The sequence below is a fragment of the Giraffa tippelskirchi genome, chromosome X, assembly GCF_054371585.1.
Source record: "Giraffa tippelskirchi isolate mGirTip1 chromosome X, T2T-mGirTip1v1.2.pri, whole genome shotgun sequence".
NCBI classification, from domain to species: domain Eukaryota; kingdom Metazoa; phylum Chordata; class Mammalia; order Artiodactyla; family Giraffidae; genus Giraffa; species Giraffa tippelskirchi.
In genome coordinates, this window is record NC_137289.1 from 73,362,943 (window position 1) to 73,387,870 (window position 24,928).

The window sequence follows — 24,928 nt, forward strand, 5'->3', positions numbered from 1 at the left end:
GAAGTGAGGACCTGCTCGCAGACCAATGGACCGGGCGTTTCCAGAGCTCCACGTTGCCTGCGCGCGGGAGGCCTGAAAACTCACTCTCTGGGGCTGCCTTTCCTCCCTCCAAGGAAGAGAGCCTGCCCGGCCGCCTTCTGGCTGAAAGTCAAATCTGGCTGGGAAGTGGTAGTTGGGAAGTCAGTTTTCAGGGGCAATGTCCGCTAGTTGTACGTGCATGCCTAGGGTTCCCACACTGCCCAGAACACCAAGGTTCCCTCCACACAGCTCTTCCGTCACGTTAGCTCTGCAGGAGAGAGCTCGCGAAACTAGGCCTTTCTCGGCTCGGGAAGTGAGTGCCTGTTTGCAGGCCTCTTGTACTGGCGTCTGCACAGCCCCACACTTGCTGTGCGAGGGAGGCCTAAAAACCCAATCTCTGGGGCTGCCTTTCCTCCCTCCAAGGAAGACAGCCTGCTCGGCCGCCTGCAAGCTGAAAGTCACATTGGGCTGGGAAATGCTACCTGGGAAGTCAGTTTTCAGGGGCCATGGCCGCTGGCTGCACGTTTACAGCTAGGCCTCCCACACTGCCCGGGAACATCAAGGCTCCCTCCAAACAGCTCTTCCGTCACGTTTGCCCTGCAGGAGAGAGATCGCGAAACTAGGCCTTTCTCGGCTCGGGAAGTGAGTGCCTGTTTGCAGGCCGCTTTTATTGGCGTCTGCAGAGCCCCACACTTGCTGTGCGAGGGAGGCCTAAAAACCCAATCTCTGGGGTTGCCTTTCCTCCCTCCAAGGAAGAGAGCCTGCCCGGCCGCCTTCTGGCTGAAAGTCACATCGGGCTGGCAAGTGCTACTTGGGAAGTCAGTTTTCAGGGGCAATGGCCGCTGGGTGCACGTGTAAGTGTAGGGTTCCCACACTGTCCAGAACATCAAGGCTCCCTCCACACAGCTCTACCGTCACGTTAGCTCTGCAGCTGAGAGCTCGCGAAACTAGGCCTTTCTCGCCTCGGGAAGTGAGTGCCTGTTTGCAGCCCTCTTGTACTGGCGTCTGTAGAGCCCCACACTTGCTGTGCGGGGAAGGCCTAACAACCCAATCTCTGGGCCTGCCTTTCCTCCCTCAAAGGTGGAGAGCCGGCTCGGCCGCCTTCAAGTTGAAAGTAACATTGGGCTGGGAAGTGCTACCTGGGAAATCAGTTTTCAGGGGCCATAGCCGCTGGGGGCACGTGTATGTGTACAGCCCCGATACTGCCCGGGAACATCAAGGTTCCCTCCACACAGCTCTTCCGTCACTTTAGCTGTGCAGGAGAGAGCTCGCGAAACTAGGCCTTTCTCGGCTCGGGAAGTGAGTGCCTGTTTGCAGGCCTCTTGTACTGGCGTCTGCACAGCCCCACACTTGCTGTGCGAGGGAGGCCTAAAAACCCAATCTCTGGGGCTGCCTTTCCTCCCTCCAAGGAAGACAGCCTGCTCGGCCGCCTTCAAGCTGAAAGTCACATTGGGCTGGGAAGTGCTACATGGGAAATCAGTTTTCAGGGGCCATAGCCGCTGGGTGCTCGTGTATGTGTACAGCCCCGATACTGCCCGGGAACATCAAGGCTCCCTCCACACAGCTCTACCGTCACGTTAGCTCTGCAGGAGAGAGCTCGCGAAACTAGGCCTTTCTTGACTCGGGAAGTGAGGCCCTGGTTGCAGGCCTCTTGTACTAACGTCTGGAGAGCCCCACACTTGTTGTGCGAGGGAGGCCTGAAATCCCACTCTCTGGGGCTGCCTTTCCTCCCTCCAAGGAAGAGAGCCGGCTCGGCCGCCTTCAAGCTGAATGTAACGTTGGGCTGGGAAGTGCTACCTGGCAAATCAGTTTTCAGGGGCCATAGCCGCTGGGTGCACGTGTATGTGTACAGCCCCGATACTGCCCGGGAACATCAAGGTTCCCTCTACACAGCTCTTCCGTAACTTTAGCAGCGCAGGAGAGAGCTCGCGAAACTAGGCCTTTCTTGGCTCGGGAAGTGAGGACCTGCTCGCAGACCAATGGACCGGGCGTTTCCAGAGCTCCACGTTGCCTGCGCGCGGGAGGCCTGAAAACTCACTCTCTGGGGCTGCCTTTCCTCCCTCCAAGGAAGAGAGACGGCTCGGCCGCCTTCAAGCTGAAAGTAACATTGGGCTGGGAAGTGCTACCTGGGAAATCAGTTTTCAGGGGCCATAGCCGCTGGGTGCACGTGTATGTGTACAGCCCCGATACTGCCCGGGAACATCAAGGTTCCCTCCACACAGCTCTTCCGTCACTTTAGCTGTGCAGGAGAGAGCTCGCGAAACTAGGCCTTTCTCGGCTCGGGAAGTGAGTGCCTGTTTGCAGGCCTCTTGTACTGGCGTCTGCAGAGCCCCACACTTGCTGTGCGAGGGAGGCCTAAAAACCCAATCTCTGGGGCTGCCTTTCCTCCCTCCAAGGAAGACAGCCTGCTCGGCCGCCTGCAAGCTGAAAGTCACATTGGGCTGGGAAATGCTACCTGGGAAGTCAGTTTTCAGGGGCCATGGCCGCTGGCTGCACGTTTACAGCTAGGCCTCCCACACTGCCCGGGAACATCAAGGCTCCCTCCAAACAGCTCTTCCGTCACGTTTGCCCTGCAGGAGAGAGATCGCGAAACTAGGCCTTTCTCGGCTCGGGAAGTGAGTGCCTGTTTGCAGGCCGCTTTTATTGGCGTCTGCAGAGCCCCACACTTGCTGTGCGAGGGAGGCCTAAAAACCCAATCTCTGGGGCTGCCTTTCCTCCCTCCAAGGAAGAGAGCCTGCCCGGCCGCCTTCTGGCTGAAAGTCACATCGGGCTGGCAAGTGCTAGTTGGGAAGTCAGTTTTCAGGGGCAATGGCCGCTGGGTGCACGTGTAAGTGTAGGGTTCCCACACTGTCCAGAACATCAAGGCTCCCTCCACACAGCTCTACCGTCACGTTAGCTCTGCAGCTGAGAGCTCGCGAAACTAGGCCTTTCTCGCCTCGGGAAGTGAGTGCCTGTTTGCAGCCCTCTTGTACTGGCGTCTGTAGAGCCCCACACTTGCTGTGCGGGGAAGGCCTAACAACCCAATCTCTGGGCCTGCCTTTCCTCCCTCAAAGGTGGAGAGCCGGCTCGGCCGCCTTCAAGTTGAAAGTAACATTGGGCTGGGAAGTGCTACCTGGGAAATCAGTTTTCAGGGGCCATAGCCGCTGGGGGCACGTGTATGTGTACAGCCCCGATACTGCCCGGGAACATCAAGGTTCCCTCCACACAGCTCTTCCGTCACTTTAGCTGTGCAGGAGAGAGCTCGCGAAACTAGGCCTTTCTCGGCTCGGGAAGTGAGTGCCTGTTTGCAGGCCTCTTGTACTGGCGTCTGCACAGCCCCACACTTGCTGTGCGAGGGAGGCCTAAAAACCCAATCTCTGGGGCTGCCTTTCCTCCCTCCAAGGAAGACAGCCTGCTCGGCCGCCTTCAAGCTGAAAGTCACATTGGGCTGGGAAGTGCTACATGGGAAATCAGTTTTCAGGGGCCATAGCCGCTGGGTGCTCGTGTATGTGTACAGCCCCGATACTGCCCGGGAACATCAAGGCTCCCTCCACACAGCTCTACCGTCACGTTAGCTCTGCAGGAGAGAGCTCGCGAAACTAGGCCTTTCTTGACTCGGGAAGTGAGGCCCTGGTTGCAGGCCTCTTGTACTAACGTCTGGAGAGCCCCACACTTGTTGTGCGAGGGAGGCCTGAAATCCCACTCTCTGGGGCTGCCTTTCCTCCCTCCAAGGAAGAGAGCCGGCTCGGCCGCCTTCAAGCTGAATGTAACGTTGGGCTGGGAAGTGCTACCTGGCAAATCAGTTTTCAGGGGCCATAGCCGCTGGGTGCACGTGTATGTGTACAGCCCCGATACTGCCCGGGAACATCAAGGTTCCCTCTACACAGCTCTTCCGTAACTTTAGCAGCGCAGGAGAGAGCTCGCGAAACTAGGCCTTTCTTGGCTCGGGAAGTGAGGACCTGCTCGCAGACCAATGGACCGGGCGTTTCCAGAGCTCCACGTTGCCTGCGCGCGGGAGGCCTGAAAACTCACTCTCTGGGGCTGCCTTTCCTCCCTCCAAGGAAGAGAGACGGCTCGGCCGCCTTCAAGCTGAAAGTAACATTGGGCTGGGAAGTGCTACCTGGGAAATCAGTTTTCAGGGGCCATAGCCGCTGGGTGCACGTGTATGTGTACAGCCCCGATACTGCCCGGGAACATCAAGGTTCCCTCCACACAGCTCTTCCGTCACTTTAGCTGTGCAGGAGAGAGCTCGCGAAACTAGGCCTTTCTCGGCTCGGGAAGTGAGTGCCTGTTTGCAGGCCTCTTGTACTGGCGTCTGCACAGCCCCACACTTGCTGTGCGAGGGAGGCCTAAAAACCCAATCTCTGGGGCTGCCTTTCCTCCCTCCAAGGAAGACAGCCTGCTCGGCCGCCTTCAAGCTGAAAGTCACATTGGGCTGGGAAGTGCTACATGGGAAATCAGTTTTCAGGGGCCATAGCCGCTGGGTGCTCGTGTATGTGTACAGCCCCGATACTGCCCGGGAACATCAAGGCTCCCTCCACACAGCTCTACCGTCACGTTAGCTCTGCAGGAGAGAGCTCGCGAAACTAGGCCTTTCTTGACTCGGGAAGTGAGGCCCTGGTTGCAGGCCTCTTGTACTGGCGTCTGCAGAGCCCCACACTTGCTGTGCGAGGGAGGCCTGAAATCCCACTCTCTGGGGCTGCCTTTCCTCCCTCCAAGGAAGAGAGCCGGCTCGGCCGCCTTCAAGCTGAATGTAACGTTGGGCTGGGAAGTGCTACCTGGCAAATCAGTTTTCAGGGGCCATAGCCGCTGGGTGCACGTGTATGTGTACAGCCCCGTTACTGCCCGGGAACATCAAGGTTCCCTCTACACAGCTCTTCCGTAACTTTAGCAGCGCAGGAGAGAGCTCGCGAAACTAGGCCTTTCTTGGCTCGGGAAGTGAGGACCTGCTCGCAGACCAATGGACCGGGCGTTTCCAGAACTCCACGTTGCCTGCGCGGGAGGCCTGAAAACTCACTCTCTGGGGCTGCCTTTCCTCCCTCCAAGGAAGAGAGACGGCTCGGCCGCCTTCAAGCTGAAAGTAACATTGGGCTGGGAAGTGCTACCTGGGAAATCAGTTTTCAGGGGCCATAGCCGCTGGGTGCACGTGTATGTGTACAGCCCCGATACTGCCCGGGAACATCAAGGTTCCCTCTACACAGCTCTTCCGTCACTTTAGCTGTGCAGGAGAGAGGTCGCGAAACTAGGCCTTTCTTGGCTCGGGAAGTGAGGACCTGCTCGCAGACCAATGGACCGGGCGTTTCCAGAGCTCCACGTTGCCTGCGCGCGGGAGGCCTGAAAACTCACTCTCTGGGGCTGCCTTTCCTCCCTCCAAGGAAGAGAGCCTGCCCGGCCGCCTTCTGGCTGAAAGTCAAATCTGGCTGGGAAGTGGTAGTTGGGAAGTCAGTTTTCAGGGGCAATGTCCGCTAGGTGTACGTGCATGCCTAGGGTTCCCACACTGCCCAGAACACCAAGGTTCCCTCCACACAGCTCTTCCGTCACGTTAGCTCTGCACGAGAGAGCTCGCGAAACTAGGCCTTTCTCGGCTCGGGAAGTGAGTGCCTGTTTGCAGGCCTCTTGTACTGGCGTCTGCAGAGCCCCACACTTGCTGTGCGAGGGAGGCCTAAAAACCCAATCTCTGGGGCTGCCTTTCCTCCCTCCAAGGAAGACAGCCTGCTCGGCCGCCTGCAAGCTGAAAGTCACATTGGGCTGGGAAATGCTACCTGGGAAGTCAGTTTTCAGGGGCCATGGCCGCTGGCTGCACGTTTACAGCTAGGCCTCCCACACTGCCCGGGAACATCAAGGCTCCCTCCAAACAGCTCTTCCGTCACGTTTGCCCTGCAGGAAAGAGATCGCGAAACTAGGCCTTTCTCGGCTCGGGAAGTGAGTGCCTGTTTGCAGGCCGCTTTTATTGGCGTCTGCAGAGCCCCACACTTGCTGTGCGAGGGAGGCCTAAAAACCCAATCTCTGGGGCTGCCTTTCCTCCCTCCAAGGAAGAGAGCCTGCCCGGCCGCCTTCTGGCTGAAAGTCACATCGGGCTGGCAAGTGCTAGTTGGGAAGTCAGTTTTCAGGGGCAATGGCCGCTGGGTGCACGTGTAAGTGTAGGGTTCCCACACTGTCCAGAACATCAAGGCTCCCTCCACACAGCTCTTCCGTCACTTTAGCTGTGCAGGAGAGAGCTCGCGAAACTAGGCCTTTCTCGGCTCGGGAAGTGTGTGCCTGTTTGCAGCCCTCTTGTACTGGCGTCTGCACAGCCCCACACTTGCTGTGCGAGGGAGGCCTAAAAACCTAATCTCTGGGGCTGCCTTTCCTCCCTCCAAGGAAGACAGCCTGCTCGGCCGCCTTCAAGCTGAAAGTCACATTGGGCTGGGAAGTGCTACATGGGAAATCAGTTTTCAGGGGCCATAGCCGCTGGGTGCACGTGTATGTGTACAGCCCCGATACTGCCCGGGAACATCAAGGCTCCCTCCACACAGCTCTACCGTCACGTTAGCTCTGCAGGAGAGAGCTCGCGAAACTAGGCCTTTCTTGACTCGGGAAGTGAGGCCCTGGTTGCAGGCCTCTTGTACTAACGTCTGGAGAGCCCCACACTTGCTGTGCGAGGGAGGCCTGAAATCCCACTCTCTGGGGCTGCCTTTCCTCCCTCCAAGGAAGAGAGCCTGCCCGGCCGCCTTCTGCCTGAAAGTCACATCGGGCTGGCAAGTGCTAGTTGGGAAGTCAGTTTTCAGGGGCAATGGCCGCTGGGTGCACGTGTATGTGTAGGGTTCCCACACTGTCCAGAACATCAAGGCTCCCTCCACACAGCTCTACCGTCACGTTAGCTCTGCAGCTGAGAGCACGCGAAACTAGGCCTTTCTCGCCTCGGGAAGTGAGTGCCTGTTTGCAGCCCTCTTGTACTGGCGTCTGTAGAGCCCCACACTTGCTGTGCGGGGAAGGCCTAAAAACCCAATCTCTGGGCCTGCCTTTCCTCCCTCAAAGGAGGAGAGCCGGCTCGGCCGCCTTCAAGTTGAAAGTAACATTGGGCTGGGAAGTGCTACCTGGGAAATCAGTTTTCAGGGGCCATAGCCGCTGGGGGCACGTGTATGTGTACAGCCCCGATACTGCCCGGGAACATCAAGGTTCCCTCCACACAGCTCTTCCGTCACTTTAGCTGTGCAGGAGAGAGCTCGCGAAACTAGGCCTTTCTCGGCTCGGGAAGTGAGTGCCTGTTTGCAGGCCTCTTGTACTGGCAGGCGTCTGCACAGCCCCACACTTGCTGTGCGAGGGAGGCCTAAAAACCCAATCTCTGGGGCTGCCTTTCCTCCCTCCAAGGAAGACAGCCTGCTCGGCCGCCTTCAAGCTGAAAGTCACATTGGGCTGGGAAGTGCTACATGGGAAATCAGTTTTCAGGGGCCATAGCCGCTGGGTGCTCGTGTATGTGTACAGCCCCGATACTGCCCGGGAACATCAAGGCTCCCTCCCCACAGCTCTACCGTCACGTTAGCTCTGGAGGAGAGAGCTCGCGAAACTAGGCCTTTCTCGGCTCGGGAAGTGAGTGCCTGTTTGCAGGCCGCTTGTATTGGCGTCTGCAGAGCCCCACACTTGCTGTGCGAGGGAGGCCTAAAAACCCAATCTCTGGGGCTGCCTTTCCTCCCTCCAAGGAAGAGAGCCTGCCCGGCCGCCTTCTGCCTGAAAGTCACATCGGGCTGGCAAGTGCTAGTTGGGAAGTCAGTTTTCAGGGGCAATGGCCGCTGGGTGCACGTGTAAGTGTAGGGTTCCCACACTGTCCAGAACATCAAGGCTCCCTCCACACAGCTCTACCATCACGTTAGCTCTGCAGCTGAGAGCTCGCGAAACTAGGCCTTTCTCGCCTCGGGAAGTGAGTGCCTGTTTGCAGCCCTCTTGTACTGGCGTCTGTAGAGCCCCACACTTGCTGTGCGGGGAAGGCCTAAAAACCCAATCTCTGGGCCTGCCTTTCCTCCCTCAAAGGAGGAGAGCCGGCTCGGCCGCCTTCAAGTTGAAAGTAACATTGGGCTGGGAAGTGCTACCTGGGAAATCAGTTTTCAGGGGCCATAGCCGCTGGGGGCACGTGTATGTGTACAGCCCCGATACTGCCCGGGAACATCAAGGTTCCCTCCACACAGCTCTTCCGTCACTTTAGCTGTGCAGGAGAGAGCTCGCGAAACTAGGCCTTTCTCGGCTCGGGAAGTGAGTGCCTGTTTGCAGGCCGCTTGTATTGGCGTCTGCAGAGCCCCACACTTGCTGTGCGAGGGAGGCCTAAAAACCCAATCTCTGGGGCTGCCTTTCCTCCCTCCAAGGAAGACAGCCTGCTCGGCCGCTTTCAAGTTGAAAGTAACATTGGGCTGGGAAGTGCTACATGGGAAATCAGTTTTCAGGGGCCATAGCCGCTGGGTGCACGTGTATGTGTACAGCCCCGATACTGCCCGGGAACATCAAGGTTCCCTCCACACAGCTCTTCCATCACTTTAGCTGTGCAGGAGAGAGCTCGCGAAACTAGGCCTTTCTTGGCTCGGGAAGTGAGGACCTGCTCGCAGACCAATGGACCGGGCGTTTCCAGAGCTCCACGTTGCCTGCGCGCGGGAGGCCTGAAAACTCACTCTCTGGGGCTGCCTTTCCTCCCTCCAAGGAAGAGAGCCTGCCCGGCCGCCTTCTGGCTGAAAGTCAAATCTGGCTGGGAAGTGGTAGTTGGGAAGTCAGTTTTCAGGGGCAATGTCCGCTAGGTGTACGTGCATGCCTAGGGTTCCCACACTGCCCAGAACACCAAGGTTCCCTCCACACAGCTCTTCCGTCACGTTAGCTCTGCAGGAGAGAGCTCGCGAAACTAGGCCTTTCTCGGCTCGGGAAGTGAGTGCCTGTTTGCAGGCCTCTTGTACTGGCGTCTGCAGAGCCCCACACTTGCTGTGCGAGGGAGGCCTAAAAACCCAATCTCTGGGGCTGCCTTTCCTCCCTCCAAGGAAGACAGCCTGCTCGGCCGCCTGCAAGCTGAAAGTCACATTGGGCTGGGAAATGCTACCTGGGAAGTCAGTTTTCAGGGGCCATGGCCGCTGGCTGCACGTTTACAGCTAGGCCTCCCACACTGCCCGGGAACATCAAGGCTCCCTCCAAACAGCTCTTCCGTCACGTTTGCCCTGCAGGAGAGAGATCGCGAAACTAGGCCTTTCTCGGCTCGGGAAGTGAGTGCCTGTTTGCAGGCCTCTTGTACTGGCGTCTGCAGAGCCCCACACTTGCTGTGCGAGGGAGGCCTAAAAACCCAATCTCTGGGGCTGCCTTTCCTCCCTCCAAGGAAGAGAGCCTGCCCGGCCGCCTTCTGGCTGAAAGTCACATCGGGCTGGCAAGTGCTAGTTGGGAAGTCAGTTTTCAGGGGCAATGGCCGCTGGGTGCACGTGTAAGTGTAGGGTTCCCACACTGTCCAGAACATCAAGGCTCCCTCCACACAGCTCTACCGTCACGTTAGCTCTGCAGCTGAGAGCTCGCGAAACTAGGCCTTTCTCGCCTCGGGAAGTGAGTGCCTGTTTGCAGCCCTCTTGTACTGGCGTCTGTAGAGCCCCACACTTGCTGTGCGGGGAAGGCCTAAAAACCCAATCTCTGGGCCTGCCTTTCCTCCCTCAAAGGAGGAGAGCCGGCTCGGCCGCCTTCAAGTTGAAAGTAACATTGGGCTGGGAAGTGCTACCTGGGAAATCAGTTTTCAGGGGCCATAGCCGCTGGGGGCACGTGTATGTGTACAGCCCCGATACTGCCCGGGAACATCAAGGTTCCCTCCACACAGCTCTTCCGTCACTTTAGCTGTGCAGGAGAGAGCTCGCGAAACTAGGCCTTTCTCGGCTCGGGAAGTGAGTGCCTGTTTGCAGGCCTCTTGTACTGGCGTCTGCAGAGCCCCACACTTGCTGTGCGAGGGAGGCCTAAAAACCCAATGTCTGGGGCTGCCTTTCCTCCCTCCAAGGAAGACAGCCTGCTCGGCCTCTTTCAAGCTGAAAGTCACATTGGGCTGGGAAGTGCTACATGGGAAATCAGTTTTCAGGGGCCATAGCCGCTGGGTGCTCGTGTATGTGTACAGCCCCGATACTGCACGGGAACATCAAGGCTCCCTCCACACAGCTCTACCGTCACGTTAGCTCTGCAGGAGAGAGCTCGCGAAACTAGGCCTTACATGACTCGGGAAGTGTGGCCCTGGTTGCAGGCCTCTTGTACTAACGTCTGGAGAGCCCCACACTTGCTGTGCGAGGGAGGCCTGAAATCCCACTCTCTGGGGCTGCCTTTCCTCCCTCCAAGGAAGAGAGCCGGCTCGGCCGCCTTCAAGCTGAAAGTCACATTGGGCTGGGAAGTGCTACCTGGCAAATCAGTTTTCAGGGGCCATAGCCGCTGGGTGCAGTGTATGTGTACAGCCCCGATACTGCCCGGGAACATCAAGGTTCCCTCTACACAGCTCTTCCGTCACTTTAGCTGTGCAGGAGAGAGCTCGCGAAACTAGGCCTTTCTTGGTTCGGGAAGTGAGGACCTGCTCGCAGACCAATGGACCGGGCGTTTCCAGAGCTCCACGTTGCCTGCGCGCGGGAGGCCTCAAAACTCACTCTCTGGGGCTGCCTTTCCTCCCTCCAAGGAAGAGAGTCTGCCCGGCCGCCTTCTGGCTGAAAGTCACATCGGGCTGGCAAGTGCTAGTTGGGAAGTCAGTTTTCAGGGGCAATGGCCGCTGGGTGCACGTGTAAGTGCAGGGTTCCCACACTGTCCAGAACATCAAGGCTCCCTCCACTCAGCTCTACCGTCACGTTAGCTCTGCAGCTGAGAGCTCGCGAAACTAGGCCTTTCTCGCCTCGGGAAGTGAGTGCCTGTTTGCAGCCCTCTTGTACTGGCGTCTGTAGAGCCCCACACTTGCTGTGCGGGGAAGGCCTAAAAACCCAATCTCTGGGCCTGCCTTTCCTCCCTCAAAGGAGGAGAGCCGGCTCGGCCGCCTTCAAGGTGAAAGTAACATTGGGCTGGGAAGTGCTAGTTGAGAAGTCAGTTTTCAGGGGCAATGGCCGCTGGGTGCACGTGTAAGTGTAAGGTTCCCACACTATCCAGAACATCAAGGCTCCCTCCACTCAGCTCTACCGTCACGTTAGCTCTGCAGCTGAGAGCTCGCGAAACTAGGCCTTTCTCGCCTCGGGAAGTGAGTGCCTGTTTGCAGCCCTCTTGTACTGGCGTTACAGAGAGCCCCACACTTGCTGTGCGGGGAAGGCCTAAAAACCCAATCTCTGGGCCTGCCTTTCCTCCCTCAAAGGAGGAGAGCCGGCTCGGCCGCCTTCAAGGTGAAAGTAACATTGGGCTGGGAAGTGCTACCTGGGAAATCAGTTTTCAGGGGCCATAGCCGCTGGGGGCACGTGTATGTGTACAGCCCCGATACTGCCCGGGAACATCAAGGTTCCCTCCACACAGCTCTTCCGTCACTTTAGCTGTGCAGGAGAGAGCTCGCGAAACTAGGCCTTTCTCGGCTCGGGAAGTGAGTGCCTGTTTGCAGGCCTCTTGTACTGGCGTCTGCAGAGCCCCACACTTGCTGTGCGAGGGAGGCCTAAAAACCCAATCTCTGGGGCTGCCTTTCCTCCCTCCAAGGAAGACAGCCTGCTCGGCCGCTTTCAAGTTGAAAGTAACATTGGGCTTTGAAGTGCTACCTGGGAAATCAGTTTTCAGGGGCCATAGCCGCTGGGTGCACGTGTATGTGTACAGCCCCGATACTGCCCGGGAACATCAAGGTTCCCTCCACACAGCTCTTCCGTCACTTTAGCTGTGCAGGAGAGAGCTCGCGAAACTAGGCCTTTCTTGGCTCGGGAAGTGAGGACCTGCTCGCAGACCAATGGACCGGGCGTTTCCAGAGCTCCACGTTGCCTGCGCGCGGGAGGCCTGAAAACTCACTCTCTGGGGCTGCCTTTCCTCCCTCCAAGGAAGAGAGCCTGCCCGGCCGCCTTCTGGCTGAAAGTCAAATCTGGCTGGGATGTGGTAGTTGGGAAGTCAGTTTTCAGGGGCAATGTCCGCTAGGTGTACGTGCATGCCTAGGGTTCCCACACTGCCCAGAACACCAAGGTTCCCTCCACACAGCTCTTCCGTCACGTTAGCTCTGCAGGAGAGAGCTCGCGAAACTAGGCCTTTCTCGGCTCGGGAAGTGAGTGCCTGTTTGCAGGCCTCTTGTACTGGCGTCTGCAGAGCCCCACACTTGCTGTGCGAGGGAGGCCTAAAAACCCAATCTCTGGGGCTGCCTTTCCTCCCTCCAAGGAAGACAGCCTGCTCGGCCGCCTGCAAGCTGAAAGTCACATTGGGCTGGGAAATGCTACCTGGGAAGTCAGTTTTCAGGGGCCATGACCGCTGGCTGCACGTTTACAGCTAGGCCTCCCACACTGCCCGGGAACATCAAGGCTCCCTCCAAACAGCTCTTCCGTCACGTTTGCCCTGCAGGAGAGAGATCGCGAAACTAGGCCTTTCTCGGCTCGGGAAGTGAGTGCCTGTTTGCAGGCCGCTTGTATTGGCGTCTGCAGAGCCCCACACTTGCTGTGCGAGGGAGGCCTAAAAACCCAATCTCTGGGGCTGCCTTTCCTCCCTCCAAGGAAGAGAGCCTGCCCGGCCGCCTTCTGCCTGAAAGTCACATCGGGCTGGCAAGTGCTAGTTGGGAAGTCAGTTTTCAGGGGCAATGGCCGCTGGGTGCACGTGTAAGTGTAGGGTTCCCACACTATCCAGAACATCAAGGCTCCCTCCACACAGCTCTACCGTCACGTTAGCTCTGCAGCTGAGAGCTCGCGAAACTAGGCCTTTCTCGCCTCTGGAAGTGAGTGCCTGTTTGCAGCCCTCTTGTACTGGCGTTACAGAGAGCCCCACACTTGCTGTGCGGGGAAGGCCTAAAAACCCAATCTCTGGGGCTGCCTTTCCTCCCTCAAAGGAGGAGAGCCGGCTCGGCCGCCTTCAAGGTGAAAGTAACATTGGGCTGGGAAGTGCTACCTGGGAAATCAGTTTTCAGGGGCCATAGCCGCTGGGTGCACGTGTATGTGTACAGCCCCGATACTGCCCGGGAACATCAAGGTTCCCTCCACACAGCTCTTCCGTCACTTTAGCTGTGCAGGAGAGAGCTCGCGAAACTAGGCCTTTCTTGGCTCGGGAAGTGAGGACCTGCTCGCAGACCAATGGACCGGGCGTTTCCAGAGCTCCACGTTGCCTGCGCGCGGGAGGCCTGAAAACTCACTCTCTGGGGCTGCCTTTCCTCCCTCCAAGGAAGAGAGCCTGCCCGGCCGCCTTCTGGCTGAAAGTCAAATCTGGCTGGGAAGTGGTAGTTGGGAAGTCAGTTTTCAGGGGCAATGTCCGCTAGGTGTACGTGCATGCCTAGGGTTCCCACACTGCCCAGAACACCAAGGTTCCCTCCACACAGCTCTTCCGTCACGTTAGCTCTGCAGGAGAGAGCTCGCGAAACTAGGCCTTTCTCGGCTCGGGAAGTGAGTGCCTGTTTGCAGGCCTCTTGTACTGGCGTCTGCAGAGCCCCACACTTGCTGTGCGAGGGAGGCCTAAAAACCCAATCTCTGGGGCTGCCTTTCCTCCCTCCAAGGAAGACAGCCTGCTCGGCCGCCTGCAAGCTGAAAGTCACATTGGGCTGGGAAATGCTACCTGGGAAGTCAGTTTTCAGGGGCCATGGCCGCTGGCTGCACGTTTACAGCTAGGCCTCCCACACTGCCCGGGAACATCAAGGCTCCCTCCAAACAGCTCTTCCGTCACGTTTGCCCTGCAGGAGAGAGATCGCGAAACTAGGCCTTTCTCGGCTCGGGAAGTGAGTGCCTGTTTGCAGGCCGCTTGTATTGGCGTCTGCAGAGCCCCACACTTGCTGTGCGAGGGAGGCCTAAAAACCCAATCTCTGGGGCTGCCTTTCCTCCCTCCAAGGAAGAGAGCCTGCCCGGCCGCCTTCTGGCTGAAAGTCACATCGGGCTGGCAAGTGCTAGTTGGGAAGTCAGTTTTCAGGGGCAATGGCCGCTGGGTGCACGTGTAAGTGTAGGGTTCCCACACTGTCCAGAACATCAAGGCTCCCTCCACACAGCTCTACCGTCACGTTAGCTCTGCAGCTGAGAGCTCGCGGAACTAGGCCTTTCTCGCCTCGGGAAGTGAGTGCCTGTTTGCAGCCCTCTTGTACTGGCGTCTGTAGAGCCCCACACTTGCTGTGCGGGGAAGGCCTAAAAACCCAATCTCTGGGCCTGCCTTTCCTCCCTCAAAGGAGGAGAGCCGGCTCGGCCGCCTTCAAGTTGAAAGTAACATTGGGCTGGGAAGTGCTACCTGGGAAATCAGTTTTCAGGGGCCATAGCCGCTGGGGGCACGTGTATGTGTACAGCCCCGATACTGCCCGGGAACATCAAGGTTCCCTCCACACAGCTCTTCCGTCACTTTAGCTGTGCAGGAGAGAGCTCGCGAAACTAGGCCTTTCTCGGCTCGGGAAGTGAGTGCCTGTTTGCAGGCCTCTTGTACTGGCGTCTGCAGAGCCCCACACTTGCTGTGCGAGGGAGGCCTAAAAACCCAATCTCTGGGGCTGCCTTTCCTCCCTCCAAGGAAGACAGCCTGCTCGGCCGCTTTCAAGCTGAAAGTCACATTGGGCTGGGAAGTGCTACATGGGAAATCAGTTTTCAGGGGCCATAGCCGCTGGGTGCTCGTGTATGTGTACAGCCCCGATACTGCCTGGGAACATCAAGGCTCCCTCCACACAGCTCTACCGTCACGTTAGCTCTGCCGGAGAGAGCTCGCGAAACTAGGCCTTACTTGACTCGGGAAGTGAGGCCCTGGTTGCAGGCCTCTTGTACTAACGTCTGGAGAGCCCCACACTTGCTGTGCGAGGGAGGCCTGAAATCCCACTCTCTGGGGCTGCCTTTCCTCCCTCCAAGGAAGAGAGTCGGCTCGGCCGCCTTCAAGCTGAAAGTCACATTGGGCTGGGAAGTGCTACCTGGCAAATCAGTTTTCAGGGGCCATAGCCGCTGGGTGCACGTGTATGTCTACCGCCCCGATACTGCCCGGGAACATCAAGGTTCCCTCTACACAGCTCTTCCGTCACTTTAGCTGTGCAGGAGAGAGCTCGCGAAACTAGGCCTTTCTTGGTTCGGGAAGTGAGGACGTGCTCGCAGACCAATGGACCGGGCGTTTCCAGAGCTCCTCGTTGCCTTCGCGCGGGAGGGCTGAAAACTCACTCTCTGGGGCTGCCTTTCCTCCCTCCAAGGAAGAGAGCCTGCCCGGCCGCCTTCAGGCTGAAAGTCAAATCTGGCTGGGAAGTGGTAATTGGGAAGTCAGTTTTCAGGGGCAATGTCCGCTAGGTGTACGTGCATGCCTAGGGTTCCCACACTGCCCAGAACACCAAGGTTCCCTCCACACAGCTCTTCCGTCACGTTAGCTCTGCAGGAGAGAGCTCGCGAAACTAGGCCTTTCTCGGCTCGGGAAGTGAGTGCCTGTTTGCAGGCCTCTTGTACTGGCGTCTGCAGAGCCCCACACTTGCTGTGCGAGGGAGGCCTAAAAACCCAATCTCTGGGGCTGCCTTTCCTCCCTCCAAGGAAGACAGCCTGCTCGGCCGCCTGCAAGCTGAAAGTCACATTGGGCTGGGAAATGCTACCTGGGAAGTCAGTTTTCAGGGGCCATGGCCGCTGGCTGCACGTTTACAGCTCGGCCTCCCACACTGCCCGGGAACATCAAGGCTCCCTCCAAACAGCTCTTCCTTCACGTTTGCCCTGCAGGAGAGAGATCGCGAAACTAGGCCTTTCTCGGCTCGGGAAGTGAGTGCCTGTTTGCAGGCCGCTTGTATTGGCGTCTGCAGAGCCCCACACTTGCTGTGCGAGGGAGGCCTAAAAACCCAATCTCTGGGGCTGCCTTTCCTCCCTCCAAGGAAGAGAGCCTGCCCGGCCGCCTTCTGGCTGAAAGTCACATTGGGCTGGCAAGTGCTAGGTGGGAAGTCAGTTTTCAGGGGCAATGGCCGCTGGGTGCACGTGTAAGTGTATGGTTCCCACACTGTCCAGAACATCAAGGTTCCCTCCATACAGCTCTACCGTCACGTTAGCTCTGCAGCTGAGAGCTCGCGAAACTAGGCCTTTCTCGCCTCGGGAAGTGAGTGCCTGTTTGCAGCCCTCTTGTACTGGCGTCTGTAGAGCCCCACACTTGCTTTGCGGGGAAGGCCTAAAAACCCAATCTCTGGGCCTGCCTTTCCTCCCTCAAAGGAGGAGAGCCGGCTCGGCCGCCTTCAAGGTGAAAGTAACATTGGGCTGGGAAGTGCTACCTGGGAAATCAGTTTTCAGGGGCCATAGCCGCTGGGGGCACGTGTATGTGTACAGCCCCGATACTGCCCAGGAACATCAAGGTTCCCTCCACACAGCTCTTCCGTCACTTTAGCTGTGCAGGAGAGAGCTCGCGAAACTAGGCCTTTCTCGGCTCGGGAAGTGAGTGCCTGTTTGCAGGCCTCTTGTACTGGCGTCTGCACAGCCCCACACTTGCTGTGCGAGGGAGGCCTAAAAACCCAATCTCTGGGGCTGCCTTTCCTCCCTCCAAGGAAGACAGCCTGCTCGGCCGCCTTCAAGCTGAAAGTCACATTGGGCTGGGAAGTGCTACATGGGAAATCAGTTTTCAGGGGCCATAGCCGCTGGGTGCTCGTGTATGTGTACAGCCCCGATACTGCCCGGGAACATCAAGGCTCCCTCCACACAGCTCTACCGTCACGTTAGCTCTGCAGGAGAGAGCTCGCGAAACTAGGCCTTTCTTGACTCGGGAAGTGAGGCCCTGGTTGCAGGCCTCTTGTACTAACGTCTGGAGAGCCCCACACTTGCTGTGCGAGGGAGGCCTGAAATCCCACTCTCTGGGGCTGCCTTTCCTCCCTCCAAGGAAGAGCGCCGGCTCGGCCGCCTTCAAGCTGAAAGTCACATTGGGCTGGGAAGTGCTACCTGGCAAATCAGTTTTCAGGGGCCATAGCCGCTGGGTGCACGTGTATGTGTAGAGCCCCGATACTGCCCGGGAACATCAAGGTTCCCTCTACACAGCTCTTCCGTCACTTTAGCTGTGCAGGAGAGAGCTCGCGAAACTAGGCCTTTCTTGGCTCGGGAAGTGAGGACCTGCTCGCAGACCAATGGACCGGGCGTTTCCAGAGCTCCACGTTGCCTGCGCGCGGGAGGCCTGAAAACTCACTCTCTGGGGCTGCCTTTCCTCCCTCCAAGGAAGAGAGCCTGCCCGGCCGCCTTCTGGCTGAAAGTCAAATCTGGCTGGGAAGTGGTAGTTGGGAAGTCAGTTTTCAGGGGCAATGTCCGCTAGGTGTACGTGCATGCCTAGGGTTCCCACACTGCCCAGAACACCAAGGTTCCCTCCACACAGCTCTTCCGTCACGTTAGCTCTGCAGGAGAGAGCTCGCGAAACTAGGCCTTTCTCGGCTCGGGAAGTGAGTGCCTGTTTGCAGGCCTCTTGTACTGGCGTCTGCAGAGCCCCACACTTGCTGTGCGAGGGAGGCCTAAAAACCCAATCTCTGGGGCTGCCTTTCCTCCCTCCAAGGAAGACAGCCTGCTCGGCCGCCTGCAAGCTGAAAGTCACATTGGGCTGGGAAATGCTACCTGGGAAGTCAGTTTTCAGGGGCCATGGCCGCTGGCTGCACGTTTACAGCTAGGCCTCCCACACTGCCCGGGAACATCAAGGCTCCCTCCAAACAGCTCTTCCGTCACGTTTGCCCTGCAGGAGAGAGATCGCGAAACTAGGCCTTTCTCGGCTCGGGAAGTGAGTGCCTGTTTGCAGGCCGCTTTTATTGGCGTCTGCAGAGCCCCACACTTGCTGTGCGAGGGAGGCCTAAAAACCCAATCTCTGGGGCTGCCTTTCCTCCCTCCAAGGAAGAGAGCCTGCCCGGCCGCCTTCTGGCTGAAAGTCACATCGGGCTGGCAAGTGCTAGTTGGGAAGTCAGTTTTCAGGGGCAATGGCCGCTGGGTGCACGTGTAAGTGTAGGGTTCCCACACTGTCCAGAACATCAAGGCTCCCTCCACACAGCTCTACCGTCACGTTAGCTCTGCAGCTGAGAGCTCGCGAAACTAGGCCTTTCTCGCCTCGGGAAGTGAGTGCCTGTTTGCAGCCCTCTTGTACTGGCGTCTGTAGAGCCCCACACTTGCTGTGCGGGGAAGGCCTAAAAACCCAATCTCTGGGCCTGCCTTTCCTCCCTCAAAGGAGGAGAGCCGGCTCGGCCGCCTTCAAGTTGAAAGTAACATTGGGCTGGGAAGTGCTACCTGGGAAATCAGTTTTCAGGGGCCATAGCCGCTGGGGGCACGTGTATGTGTACAGCCCCGATACTGCCCGGGAACATCAAGGTTCCCTCCACACAGCTCTTCCGTCACTTTAGCTGTGCAGGAGAGAGCTCGCGAAACTAGGCCTTTCTCGGCTCGGGAAGTGAGTGCCTGTTTGCAGGCCTCTTGTACTGGCGTCTGCAGAGCCCCACACTTGCTGTGCGAGGGAGGCCTAAAAACCCAATCTCTGGGGCTGCCTTTCCTCCCTCCAAGGAAGACAGCCTGCTCGGCCGCTTTCAAGCTGAAAGTCACATTGGGCTGGGAAGTGCTACATGGGAAATCAGTTTTCAGGGGCCATAGCCGCTGGGTGCTCGTGTATGTGTACAGCCCCGATACTGCCTGGGAACATCAAGGCTCCCTCCACACAGCTCTACCGTCACGTTAGCTCTGCCGGAGAGAGCTCGCGAAACTAGGCCTTACTTGACTCGGGAAGTGAGGCCCTGGTTGCAGGCCTCTTGTACTAACGTCTGGAGAGCCCCACACTTGCTGTGCGAGGGAGGCCTGAAATCCCACTCTCTGGGGCTGCCTTTCCTCCCTCCAAGGAAGAGAGTCGGCTCGGCCGCCTTCAAGCTGAAAGTCACATTGGGCTGGGAAGTGCTACCTGGCAAATCAGTTTTCAGGGGCCATAGCCGCTGGGTGCACGTGTATGTGTACCGCCCCGATACTGCCCGGGAACATCAAGGTTCCCTCTACACAGCTCTTCCGTCACTTTAGCTGTGCAGGAGAGAGCTCGCGAAACTAGGCCTTTCTTGGTTCGGGAAGTGAGGACGTGCTCGCAGACCAATGGACCGGGCGTTTCCAGAGCTCCTCGTTGCCTTCGCGCGGGAGGGCTGAAAACTCACTCTCTGGGGCTGCCTTTCCTCCCTCCAAGGAAGAGAACCTGCCCGGCCACCTTCAGGCTGAAAGTCAAATCTGGCTGGGAAGTGGTAATTGGGAAGTCAGTTTTCAGGGGCAATGTCCGCTAGGTGTACGTGCATGCCTAGGGTTCCCACACTGCCCAGAACACCAAGGTTCCCTCCACACAGCTCTTCCGTCACGTTAGCTCTGCAGGAGAGAGCTCGCGAAACTAGGCCTTTCTCGGCTCGGGAAGTGAGTGCCTGTTTGCAGGCCTCTTGTATTGGCGTCTGCAGAGCCCCACACTTGCTGTGCGAGGGAGGCCTAAAAACCCAATCTCTGGGGCTGCCTTTCCTCCCTCCAAGGAAGAGAGCCTGCCCGGCCGCCTTCTGGCTGAAAGTCACATTGGGCTGGCAAGTGCTAGGTGGGAAGTCAGTTTTCAGGGGCAATGGCCGCTGGGTGCACGTGTAAGTGTAGGGTTCCCACACTGTCCAGAACATCAAGGTTCCCTCCACACAGCTCTACCGTCACGTTAGCTCTGCAGCTGAGAGCTCGCGAAACTAGGCCTTTCTCGCCTCGGGAAGTGAGTGCCTGTTTGCAGCCCTCTTGTACTGGCGTCTGTAGAGCCCCACACTTGCTGTGCGGGGAAGGCCTAAAAACCCAATCTCTGGGCCTGCCTTTCCTCCCTCAAAGGAGGAGAGCCGGCTCGGCCGCCTTCAAGTTGAAAGTAACATTGGGCTGGGAAGTGCTACCTGGGAAATCAGTTTTCAGGGGCCATAGCCGCTGGGGGAACGTGTATGTGTACAGCCCCGATACTGCCCGGGAACATCAAGGTTCCCTCCACACAGCTCTTCCGTCACTTTAGCTGTGCAGGAGAGAGCTCGCGAAACTAGGCCTTTCTCGGCTCGGGAAGTGAGTGCCTGTTTGCAGGCCTCTTGTACTGGCGTCTGCACAGCCCCACACTTGCTGTGCGAGGGAGGCCTAAAAACCCAATCTCTGGGGCTGCCTTTCCTCCCTCCAAGGAAGACAGCCTGCTCGGCCGCCTTCAAGCTGAAAGTCACATTGGGCTGGGAAGTGCTACATGGGAAATCAGTTTTCAGGGGCCATAGCCGCTGGGTGCTCGTGTATGTGTACAGCCCCGATACTGCCCGGGAACATCAAGGCTCCCTCCACACAGCTCTACCGTCACGTTAGCTCTGCAGGAGAGAGCTCGCGAAACTAGGCCTTTCTTGACTCGGGAAGTGAGGCCCTGGTTGCAGGCCTCTTGTACTAACGTCTGGAGAGCCCCACACTTGTTGTGCGCGGGAGGCCTGAAATCCCACTCTCTGGGGCTGCCTTTCCTCCCTCCAAGGAAGAGAGCCGGCTCGGCCGCCTTCAAGCTGAAAGTCACATTGGGCTGGGAAGTGCTACCTGGCAAATCAGTTTTCAGGGGCCATAGCCGCTGGGTGCACGTGTATGTGTACAGCCCCGATACTGCCCGGGAACATCAAGGTTCCCTCTACACAGCTCTTCCGTCACTTTAGCTGTGCAGGAGAGAGCTCGCGAAACTAGGCCTTTCTTGGCTCGGGAAGTGAGGACCTGCTCACAGACTAATGGACCGGGCGTTTCCAGAGCTCCACGTTGCCTGCGCGCGGGAGGCCTGAAAACTCACTCTCTGGGGCTGCCTTTCCTCCCTCCAAGGAAGAGAGCCTGCCCGGCCGCCTTCTGGCTGAAAGTCAAATCTGGCTGGGAAGTGGTAGTTGGGAAGTCAGTTTTCAGGGGCAATGTCCGCTAGGTGTACGTGCATGCCTAGGGTTCCCACACTGCCCAGAACACCAAGGTTCCCTCCACACAGCTCTTCCTTCACGTTAGCTCTGCAGGAGAGAGCTCGCGAAACTAGGCCTTTCTCGCCTCGGGAAGTGAGTGCCTGTTTGCAGCCCTCTTGTACTGGCGTCTGTAGAGCCCCACACTTGCTGTGCGGGGAAGGCCTAAAAACCCAATCTCTGGGCCTGCCTTTCCTCCCTCAAAGGAGGAGAGCCGGCTCGGCCGCCTTCAAGTTGAAAGTAACATTGGGCTGGGAAGTGCTACCTGGGAAATCAGTTTTCAGGGGCCATAGCCGCTGGGGGAACGTGTATGTGTACAGCCCCGATACTGCCCGGGAACATCAAGGTTCCCTCCACACAGCTCTTCCGTCACTTTAGCTGTGCAGGAGAGAGCTCGCGAAACTAGGCCTTTCTCGGCTCGGGAAGTGAGTGCCTGTTTGCAGGCCTCTTGTACTGGCGTCTGCACAGCCCCACACTTGCTGTGCGAGGGAGGCCTAAAAACCTAATCTCTGGGGCTGCCTTTCCTCCCTCCAAGGAAGACAGCCTGCTCGGCCGCCTTCAAGCTGAAAGTCACATTGGGCTGGGAAGTGCTACATGGGAAATCAGTTTTCAGGGGCCATAGCCGCTGGGTGCTCGTGTATGTGTACAGCCCCGATACTGCCCGGGAACATCAAGGCTCCCTCCACACAGCTCTACAGTCACGTTAGCTCTGCAGGAGAGAGCTCGCGAAACTAGGCCTTTCTTGACTCGGGAAGTGAGGCCCTGGTTGCAGGCCTCTTGTACTAACGTCTGGAGAGCCCCACACTTGCTGTGCGAGGGAGGCCTGAAATCCCACTCTCTGGGGCTGCCTTTCCTCCCTCCAAGGAAGAGAGCCGGCTCGGCCGCCTTCAAGCTGAATGTAACGTTGGGCTGGGAAGTGCTACCTGGCAAATCAGTTTTCAGGGGCCATAGCCGCTGGGTGCACGTGTATGTGTACAGCCCCGATACTGCCCGGGAACATCAAGGTTCCCTCTACACAGCTCTTCCGTAACTTTAGCAGCGCAGGAGAGAGCTCGCGAAACTAGGCCTTTCTTGGCTCGGGAAGTGAGGACCTGCTCGCAGACCAATGGACCGGGCGTTTCCAGAGCTCCACGTTGCCTGCACGCGGGAGGCCTGAAAACTCACTCTCTGGGGCTGCCTTTCCTCCCTCCAAGGAAGAGAGACGGCTCGGCCGCCTTCAAGCTGAAAGTAACATTGGGCTGGGAAGTGCTACCTGGGAAATCAGTTTTCAGGGGCCATAGCCGCTGGGTGCACGTGTATGTGTAGAGCCCCGATACTGCCCGGGAACATCAAGGTTCCCTCTACACAGCTCTTCCGTCACTTTAGCTGTGCAGGAGAGAGCTCGCGAAACTATGCCTTTCTTGGCTCGGGAAGTGAGGACCTGCTCGCAGACCAATGGACCGGGCGTTTCCAGAGCTCCACGTTGCCTGCGCGCGGGAGGCCTGAAAACTCACTCTCTGGGGCTGCCTTTCCTCCCTCCAAGGAAGAGAGCCTGCCCGGCCGCCTTCTGGCTGAAAGTCAAATCTGGCTGGGAAGTGGTAGTTGGGAAGTCAGTTTTCAGGGGCAATGTCCGCTAGGTGTACGTGCATGCCTAGGGTTCCCACACTGCCCAGAACACCAAGGTTCCCTCCACACAGCTCTTCCGTCACGTTAGCTGTGCAGGAGAGAGCTCGCGAAACTAGGCCTTTCTCGGCTCGGGAAGTGAGTGCCTGTTTGCAGGCCTCTTGTATTGGCGTCTGCAGAGCCCCACACTTGCTGTGGGAGGGAGGCCTAAAAACCCAATCTCTGGGGCTGCCTTTCCTCCCTCCAAGGAAGAGAGCCTGCCCGGCCGCCTTCTGGCTGAAAGTCACATTGGGCTGGCAAGTGCTAGGTGGGAAGTCAGTTTTCAGGGGCAATGGCCGCTGGGTGCACGTGTAAGTGTATGGTTCCCACACTGTCCAGAACATCAAGGTTCCCTCCATACAGCTCTACCGTCACGTTAGCTCTGCAGCTGAGAGCTCGCGAAACTAGGCCTTTCTCGCCTCGGGAAGTGAGTGCCTGTTTGCAGCCCTCTTGTACTGGCGTCTGTAGAGCCCCACACTTGCTGTGCGGGGAAGGCCTAAAAACCCAATCTCTGGGCCTGCCTTTCCTCCCTCAAAGGAGGAGAGCCGGCTCGGCCGCCTTCAAGGTGAAAGTAACATTGGGCTGGGAAGTGCTACCTGGGAAATCAGTTTTCAGGGGCCATAGCCGCTGGGGGCACGTGTATGTGTACAGCCCCGATACTGCCCAGGAACATCAAGGTTCCCTCCACACAGCTCTTCCGTCACTTTAGCTGTGCAGGAGAGAGCTCGCGAAACTAGGCCTTTCTCGGCTCGGGAAGTGAGTGCCTGTTTGCAGGCCTCTTGTACTGGCGTCTGCACAGCCCCACACTTGCTGTGCGAGGGAGGCCTAAAAACCCAATCTCTGGGGCTGCCTTTCCTCCCTCCAAGGAAGACAGCCTGCTCGGCCGCCTTCAAGCTGAAAGTCACATTGGGCTGGGAAGTGCTACATGGGAAATCAGTTTTCAGGGGCCATAGCCGCTGGGTGCTCGTGTATGTGTACAGCCCCGATACTGCCCGGGAACATCAAGGCTCCCTCCACACAGCTCTACCGTCACGTTAGCTCTGCAGGAGAGAGCTCGCGAAACTAGGCCTTTCTTGACTCGGGAAGTGAGGCCCTGGTTGCAGGCCTCTTGTACTAACGTCTGGAGAGCCCCACACTTGCTGTGCGAGGGAGGCCTGAAATCCCACTCTCTGGGGCTGCCTTTCCTCCCTCCAAGGAAGAGCGCCGGCTCGGCCGCCTTCAAGCTGAAAGTCACATTGGGCTGGGAAGTGCTACCTGGCAAATCAGTTTTCAGGGGCCATAGCCGCTGGGTGCACGTGTATGTGTACAGCCCCGATACTGCCCGGGAACATCAAGGTTCCCTCTACACACCTCTTCCGTCACTTTAGCTGTGCAGGAGAGAGCTCGCGAAACTAGGCCTTTCTTGGCTCGGGAAGTGAGGACCTGCTCGCAGACCAATGGACCGGGCGTTTCCAGAGCTCCACGTTGCCTGCGCGCGGGAGGCCTGAAAACTCACTCTCTGGGGCTGCCTTTCCTCCCTCCAAGGAAGAGAGCCTGCCCGGCCGCCTTCTGGCTGAAAGTCAAATCTGGCTGGGAAGTGGTAGTTGGGAAGTCAGTTTTCAGGGGCAATGTCCGCTAGGTGTACGTGCATGCCTAGGGTTCCCACACTGCCCAGAACACCAAGGTTCCCTCCACACAGCTCTTCCGTCACGTTAGCTGTGCAGGAGAGAGCTCGCGAAACTAGGCCTTTCTCGGCTCGGGAAGTGAGTGCCTGTTTGCAGGCCTCTTGTATTGGCGTCTGCAGAGCCCCACACTTGCTGTGCGAGGGAGGCCTAAAAACCCAATCTCTGGGGCTGCCTTTCCTCCCTCCAAGGAAGAGAGCCTGCCCGGCCGCCTTCTGGCTGAAAGTCACATTGGGCTGGCAAGTGCTAGGTGGGAAGTCAGTTTTCAGGGGCAATGGCCGCTGGGTGCACGTGTAAGTGTATGGTTCCCACACTGTCCAGAACATCAAGGTTCCCTCCATACAGCTCTACCGTCACGTTAGCTCTGCAGCTGAGAGCTCGCGAAACTAGGCCTTTCTCGCCTCGGGAAGTGAGTGCCTGTTTGCAGCCCTCTTGTACTGGCGTCTGTAGAGCCCCACACTTGCTGTGCGGGGAAGGCCTAAAAACCCAATCTCTGGGCCTGCCTTTCCTCCCTCAAAGGAGGAGAGCCGGCTCGGCCGCCTTCAAGTTGAAAGTAACATTGGGCTGGGAAGTGCTACCTGGGAAATCAGTTTTCAGGGGCCATAGCCGCTGGGGGAACGTGTATGTGTACAGCCCCGATACTGCCCGGGAACATCAAGGTTCCCTCCACACAGCTCTTCCG